The following is an 8,289-nucleotide window of genomic DNA, read 5'->3' on the forward strand; positions in this document are numbered from 1 at the left end:
AAACGTGTTATTACTAATGTGAAGTATGGGCATTCTAGGTAGGGAACCACATTTTATTTTATTATTTTCTTAATGAAAGTATGGAGTTTTCTAAAGGTTTGTTTAAAAGGAAAGATATTTTTATGTTTTATTTGTTTAGGTGATAAAAATTTGATTCTTTGCTCACATTGCTTCACTGTTGAATACATAATGAAATTCATTTCCAATGTAAACATGTACATGTATATAGCTGACCTTAATCACCTATTCCTAATTACACTGAAAACCTTATGTTAAAATTAAACCATTGCTTATGGTACACATTTCTTTGAACTGCTATTTATCAAATTGAAATTACTGGCATGCGATTGTCGTTGTTCATGACCCTTCTTTTATTTCGTGAAATTGTGCTGCACGTGCCATGAAACAATGTATCGACGAGTGGTGGAAATAACAGAGGTGTTTATATACAGGATGTCGAGAATTTGGGCGTTTCATAAAAAGGTGTGAATGTCTGCAGGGAAGTTTACATACGGATATATATGTACCGAAAACACCAACGTATCATTAAACAACAATTACAAGAATTGAATGATTGATAGCTAATTTCTAAATAATGAATGGGGTGGGGGCATGCATGCTGGCCAAGCGAAAAGTTTTTTGGGGGAATCATTTCGGAAATTATTTCTTTGTTTTATCACACGGAGGTACACGGTCGCATCGACGGAGTTACAGGTGACATTCACGGAGATGCGCGGTGGCATCCACAGAGATCCTCCGTGGACTTCAATGTCTAGCTCGCGCGGAAAAAATAGGACTTCAAAGGTGCCGACAATTTTTAAGGTCCACCGTGTTTGGGGCAAATTTGTTCCACCGCGTTGCGTGGAACACGCATACAACTCGTGTCGTGTACTGTATGTCCAAGGGTTCGTGTTTGCCCAACTATCTATTTTGTATTGCTTATAGGAGTTATGAGATTGATCACTGTTCCCTATCTTACCCTTTCATTCCCAAACATACAATTGAAGCTTCAACAGCTGGAAATTGGCAGAGTCTCCTTGATTGTAATGATTGCATGGTATGTTACCGACTGAATTCGGTAAAAAAATTACCCCCATGAACTGCTCGGCGAGGAAACTATGCCAGCCGCCATGTTAATTTCTTTACTCAGGGTTATCGGGACACTTCAGAAAAGGTACGTAGTTCTGATATATGAGCGTACCGAACATGTTGTAGGTGACGGTCTGATTGGCAACATCCTGAGATTACCTCGTACTGGGAGCTGCTAGATTTTGTATTGAAGCTCATCATAGAGGAGCAGTTTTACATGTGTAATTTTAATTAAATTACACGTTTATCTGATCAAGACATGGGGTTTATGGTGAGTGTGACCAATCGACAGGGAATAATTATTACACCTATGTACCTGATCCCACTTCTGGTATGTCCATGAGTGCTTTTTATTGCTTTATTTTGTATTTTGGATTCAATTTTCACAAACTATCGATGTTTTACCATTGTTATCACCAGTTAGATCAATGTTATACTCAGGCATAGTGTTATACGTTTTTCATTTTTTATTACGGTACATTTGTGATATGTCTATACCAGCCATGTAATGAAGTCATTCTGAAGCGCTCATTTGTCATGTTATGATAGAAAATAATTGGCATTAAACACCCGAAATGGCTCTAGAAGGTTGGGAGTTTCATACCTTTTTGTAGGACAGAATTTAGATACAGTGAAATTCGTGCATATAAATGGAGTATGACCTGCCTTCACATACCCTCGTAAATTGAGGTGGATCAAGTATTAAAAGATATGTTCTTGTTTTCTTATTTTCCAATTCAAAAATGATGCAAAAATAAAACCATTAAAAGGGTTAAACGGACGTACACTGTGGAAGTATTACCACAAGCAATTAATATCATGAGATCGTTACAATTGCCTCAGTTTTCAAAAGTGACCTTTTCCTGATTGAATATGACCGCTCAGTCATTTTTGCGTCCACCTCAGACAAAGCAGAGCATCGGCTGACCCACTACAGAACTGGTTAGACAAAGCAGAGCATCGGCTGACCCACTACAGAACTGGTTAGACAAAGCAGAGCATCGGCTGACCCACTACAGAACTGGTTAGACAAAGAAATAAGAAAGTGCTATCGTTTGAGTAGAAGAGGGGTCGAATGTTTAACAAATGTGTTTAAATTCGACTTAGAGAGGTTAACCAAGCGGAGCCATGCCCTGATTGTAGTTCTACAATTTTTTATTACGCTTAGGTTATATGCCAGAGGTACATGTAGTTTCTTACAAGTAATTGGGGACACATTAGGTAGATTTATATTATTGAGAAGAGCACAGTCTTTAACTCTTTGCCTATCACGCCGCCTATGACGTAAAAGTAGCATTTGCTTTCGCCACTGAATGATGACGTTACCCTCTTCCCCACAGCGCTTCTTAGCTGATTTGCAAAAAATCGGAATTTTTAACACATTTTTTCGCAACGTTTTCCATTCTCATATATTAATTTAGCTTACCGTGAATAGCTATTATAAAAGCTGACACTTTATTACTTTCGAATCGGGAGTAGAAGCAAGTCAAAATTTACGATGAATATAGATGTAAAATATTTTCTTTTCAAATGGTTTATCATCGTTAAATTCGTTTATTTTTATTCGAAATATGATTTAGATTTTTGTTTTCACTTCAAGCAATCTTGTTGTTAAATTTAATCTTCATTTCAAACAAACATGACAACGGAAACGTAATCGATTTAGTTTTACACAAGTTTTAACGTTTTCATTTATTCAGACTAATTGGAATATTTCTGCAACACGTCGTGTAAATAAGATTTTACTATGTTGTAAATTTTCGATAATCACTCTTCAGTGCTCAAGAAATTGTGAAATAAAACAAAGCATTGTTTTCCACATAAATGTACATCACACAACTGGCATCCGTATGCTGTGTCCTTCCTCTTTTCCGGAACAGCTTTAGAGCAGGATTTGCAATAAGACCGTTTGATTGACAGTCTACCGAACTTATGGGTTGTAGAATTTAAGGTTTGTGGTCGCCTGGTAGCTGTCTTTTGTGGTGTCCTGAATACTCCGATTAGGAGTTGTGCAAGTGATAGGCGGAAGTCAAGCTGTCTGTACCTCTTCTTGGGCAGATCTGCACTGTCCTTCATGATGAGAAATATGTTAATGATTGCTGTGTTGATCAGGAAGTACATGACATATTTCTACCATTTTTTGATGGGCCGACCAACTGAATATTTCGATCGTAACTGGTCAAAAATGTCAACGCCTCGGAAAAATGATTGGTATTGACCAACACTCTGTGGTCAGGGAATGAAAACTACAACCCAATCCTTAAGGCGCCGATTTTCATTCGTACTCATTTCCACTGGAGATGAAACAGTCGACAATACTGCAAGAGGTCGACTGTCCATCCATAATGTGGCAGTCAGCTGACCATCCTGCCTAGAAGAACAAATACATATTCACGTGTATTCAAGTCCTATACTCTGCGTATGGCGCACGCCATTTCTTAAGTACTTTAATTCATTATCATTAGGAGCGAGATCAAAAGATCGATGTCGGATGAAAATATCAATTCAATTAGTTAGGGGGAGGGGTGAAAACTCCCGTAAGTTCTTGTCATCTAACATATATTGCACTTACGTGGAAAAAGAAAAAAAGACATGTGACTGTTAAAAACCACATTATAATGTTACAATTTAATGAACATTTAATAGTTTTAATGAACACTTTAATTTGTAAATAAACAGTAGAAAAGGTATACAGAGTGATATATATTCGTATGCTTTTACTCGTTAATCGATTAGTTTCAACATTCATCATAGTTGGTTTATTTTGATCACTTTTCGTAATTTTTACCTTTCATTTAGTTCTAAGGGTGGGGTGGGGGTCTTGAGGAAAATATGTGAATTTAGTTTTTCGTCAGACATTGAACTTTTGATCTAGCCCCTTACACTTTCCATATTTCAAAGTAATTTAGGTGCGGGTATTTAATACCAATTTGATAAATACCGTATGGCATATTCTCCTTGAGACATGCGAGGTAGGATCTTCAAATCTGATGGAAATCCCTTCCTGTTCTTATGATTGTTCCACATGAAAATATCCTCTTTTCAAGTAGTGACCTCGCAAGGGATATAGATGTGGAAAAATTGTCATAAAATAAATGGAAATTCCTTCCTTCCAATCCTTTGGTCAATTTTTTCACTACCGCATGACCAACAGATTTCCGGATCCATCTGTATTGATCTCTGTCGAGATACAGGTCCACTTGATGACAAAAGGCAGTAACACCATCACATCGTAACCAAACTGTCAGCCTCCAACGTGTTGGTTTGGATGGAATATACTGTTTAGTCTACAATAACAGCGATCATAATTTACATACATGGTTAGCATAAACGTACCTCAAAATTCGTGGATGAAAAATCTCTAATAACAAAGTAAATATCGGTTTTGATTAACTTTTACATAATGGCAATGCAAATACATGCATGTACGTATGGGTGGGGGGGGGGGGGGGTAGTCTCAATCACTTGTTATTAACTAAGATTGTTTTTGTCTAACTATTACTTGTATACATTTAATACATAATTTCTCCACTTTTTTTCTATAAAAAGGGATGACTGAAATCAAAATTATTTGAATGTATTAAGTATATTATACACAATCAGTATAACAGTACATTGTGGCGCCCTTTATATGCCATCATACCCTCGTCAATTACCTGGTATTGTCGGGGTTTGTAACGTTTTGAGATATTTTCCAAGATGAGGCGAATTTTACAGAGCGGGTCATCAGTGTCCGCGGAACTACAATGGAGGTATTGAGTTATCTTCTCGTATCTTCGGACTGGCATTACATGAATAAACCCAGGGTTTGCGAAAACGTATTTTTGCTCCAGTGGAGTTTGTAGTCTGGTAACTTGTTAATACCCATGATGATGAACAGGCCCAGGTACGTTCTCATTTTATCTGTTGTACAATCATACCAGGCTGGATCATGACCTGATAGCAATTGGAAATTTTATTTTATCAGATTTTGTAAAATCCAAAACTATCCGGGTAACGTGACATTATTTTATGATGTGGATAGAAGTATTCCAAATAATATACATGTCATATTGATTTATACAAATGGCCCCGCGTTTAGCTCAAAAGTTATCCGACTCTGTCCAATAAGTATTGCTACATTCCCGTTTGGTGTCTATATAGATATAACACACATAGGGATTTTTACTGTTTTACAGAGTTGTGACATCATTCAGCAGTTGATTTGTCAGTGTAAGTATAAAAATGGTAAAAATTTAAAATGACAGGGTGGTTGTTCGAACCATATTGTATTTATATATCCACCAAGTTAACCACCGAACAAAAACCCCAAAAGTTTTTTATTTAACAATAACCCACCAACTTTGACAGCTAGCTCCTTTAGCTATAATTTCTCGTGAATCGTGTAAAAAAAAAACACAACAATGTGATGTTGTTCCAAAATAAAATGAATTCACAAATGTCAAAATGAAAATGATTACTGTATAGTATTACAAAGTTCTTATTTTCGCCCAATAACCTCAAAGTCAATTTCCTATGTAAGATGTTCAGCATTTGCGTAGGCGAAAGGGGTGAATATAAAAAGTACGTAACTTATGCGAAATATCTAATCAATCTAAATTTCCTGCAAGCTTTCAATGATTAGAAATAAGAATTTAAAAAAGTAGGCCTGTGTGAATCTAAATGCAACGCATCTGTTGAAATTAGGATTAGACGAATCAAATCAAAATCACTGCAAGTTTTATTATTGTGGGCCTACAATAAGCGATTTTAATGATACTTTTGAAAATTTATTTTGTTTACATTTAACAAAGATTACCCGGTATTCCCTTATGTAAATAAACTACAAATATATTAATAATACTCTACCTATCAACTCTTGTGTCTCTTTGGAATATTTATTTGTTCCCTCGGTCAATACCTCAATGCATCTTTCATCAAAAATCAAATCAAAGAAGCTCTTCTCATTGTCTGACCGTCGCAGATTATGCGAGGGTCCAACTTCACACAAAAATGGCGGTGTCTCTGTAGCTTCTAATTCAGAGGACCATTCAAGTTCTAAAGGCTGTAATGGTTGAACTAGTTCATCTTCTAAATCGAAAATGTCCGAGTCCGCAATGGATATATCTTCCGAATCTGTGTTTTCGCTACTGTCGGAACTACATGTATCGAATAAATCCGGTGAATCGCTCATATTGTCACTTTTTGTCGCACACCCCAAGATGTTAAGTGAAATGACATATGTGTTTACGTTTATGATCAATTACGACGTTATATATACTATGGAATGAATTTTCCCATGTATTGGATTAAAAAATTAACTTTTCGCTACATTAACAAAAAGTAACACAGTAAAATAAATGCACGTTGAAAGTGCGTTAAAGTGCATGATTGTGGAGCAACGGTATATTCGTTAAAGTGCGTGATTGTGGGGAAGGGGGTTAACGCTGTGAAAGAAGTTACTGACGCAATTGTCAGTCGGACATTCGGGCAGGACGCTTCATTACATGACCAACAACAAACATGGTAATGGTGTTAATAAGAACCGGTTTTTACCAGCAAACCGGCGTTCCCAGTGTCATCGGCTGTTCGATGGAACCCATGTCTGAATTATTACACCTACCTCAGACGAAAACGCCTATGTTAATAGGAAATAATTTCACATCATAAACGTGCAAACAGTCTGTGATCATGATGGTAACTATTTCGCATTGACCTTAGGAACCCTCGAATCATTTAAAATGTTACGTTTGTGGTGCTATTACACACATTTACTTGTAATTGCTATTTTTGAATGTAAACCTATTAATAGCAGTTCAAATTGATCGATATGTACCTTAATGAACAAATGTAGTTATTTTATTATCAATGATACAAAAAAGACAAATATATATTGCCCTTGAGAAAATGAAGAGCAGACGAATCATTACATTGGACTAAATTTTTCAGTTCATTCTGAGTTAAATTGCATGAATAGAAATATTTTCCGTGTTGAATTCATTTAAAAAAAAACATACTCTGTAAGCTTAGAGAATGAATTCCACTTAAATATCACTTCATTGGAATGTTTTATGAGTCTGGTGTCAATGTCATACTCAGAGGTGCATACAGGAACAACAAGTGTAACACATGTATAAATTAAGCAGAAAAAATACATGACTATGTAAATGTGATTGCTCTTTCAAATATATAATAAAACTAACAAACCAGATTGGTCCCAAAGGGAGGTCTCCATTACCCCCACGATTTCTGAAAAAATAAGAAGAATCCCGGTGCATGTCAACTACCTCCATCATAGATTGTGATAGAGGTTTTGGCGGGGACCTTCTCCTGTCTTCTTTTTCTCCCTCCGGTGTTCAGTATACTTTTGTTTGACATCTCAATATTTGTAACAGAGTAACTTGGACTCTAATATGGGATGTTCCTTTACCAGATTGCATATTATGTTGGTTTCTGCAATGCTGAAATTAACACTTCTTCTTTTCTTCCCAATTTTGCAGACAATTTAGGCCATTTTGTGTACATAGGAAGTGGAAGTACATCATGGGTAATCAAATGGTTAAGAAGTGATTAACCCATATAATACAGTGTTAGCTAACCATTACGTTAAATTGTTTTTGAAAAACAGGATTTAACCATTGCGTTAGCTAATCACTTGATAAGGACTTATCATTGCATTAAACCTAACCACTGTGTTAAAGTTAACCTGCCTTCAAGAAAACCGTGCTCCGATCATACATTTCAGGAGTAATCTCTAACATGTATCATTTATTCTTCGCAAATAAAGAAAATAAATACTGTAGATGTTTAGATACATTTTACATATTGACCCCTGGGTCGGGGCCTCTGCTGGTGGACTGTTAGTCCTCGGGGGTCTCTACAGCAGCAACGTACTTCGTTACTAGCTTGAAAATACAGAAGTATAGTTAATTGATGTGATAAAATTTAAAAAATTCATTTCAAATTTAAGGATTATCTCCCTCATGCATAACTCTTATCCTTAGACGAATTTGAATCCACTTAAGGCACTCTATTTTCCCATGGTATAGCTCTAGCAAGTTTATCGTTATTTCGGATTTCAAACATTTCGGTTCAGCATCCCTAAAGATACATTGTTTGTCGAAATGCGCATCTGGTGCATCAAAATTGATACCGTGTAAGTTTTACATTTTTCAGATCGCACTGATTTTGCTCTTGTCCATATGCCATAATTATTTAACA

General features: G+C 36.1%; 1 long non-coding RNA gene across 1 annotated transcript; it reads right to left on the reverse strand.

The window, feature by feature from the left end:
- Positions 1-2,704: 2,704 nt before the first annotated feature.
- LOC130047937 (uncharacterized) lies at positions 2,705-6,905 on the reverse strand. The gene is made up of 3 exons (XR_008796752.1): positions 4,746-6,905; positions 4,031-4,376; positions 2,705-3,460 (listed from the first exon to the last, which is right to left on the reverse strand). It is a non-coding gene; the product is annotated as an uncharacterized LOC130047937 (long non-coding RNA).
- Between the last annotated feature and the right edge of the window lie 1,384 nt (positions 6,906-8,289).

This window comes from Ostrea edulis, chromosome 7 (assembly GCF_947568905.1).
Source record: "Ostrea edulis chromosome 7, xbOstEdul1.1, whole genome shotgun sequence".
In the NCBI taxonomy this organism is placed as follows: domain Eukaryota; kingdom Metazoa; phylum Mollusca; class Bivalvia; order Ostreida; family Ostreidae; genus Ostrea; species Ostrea edulis.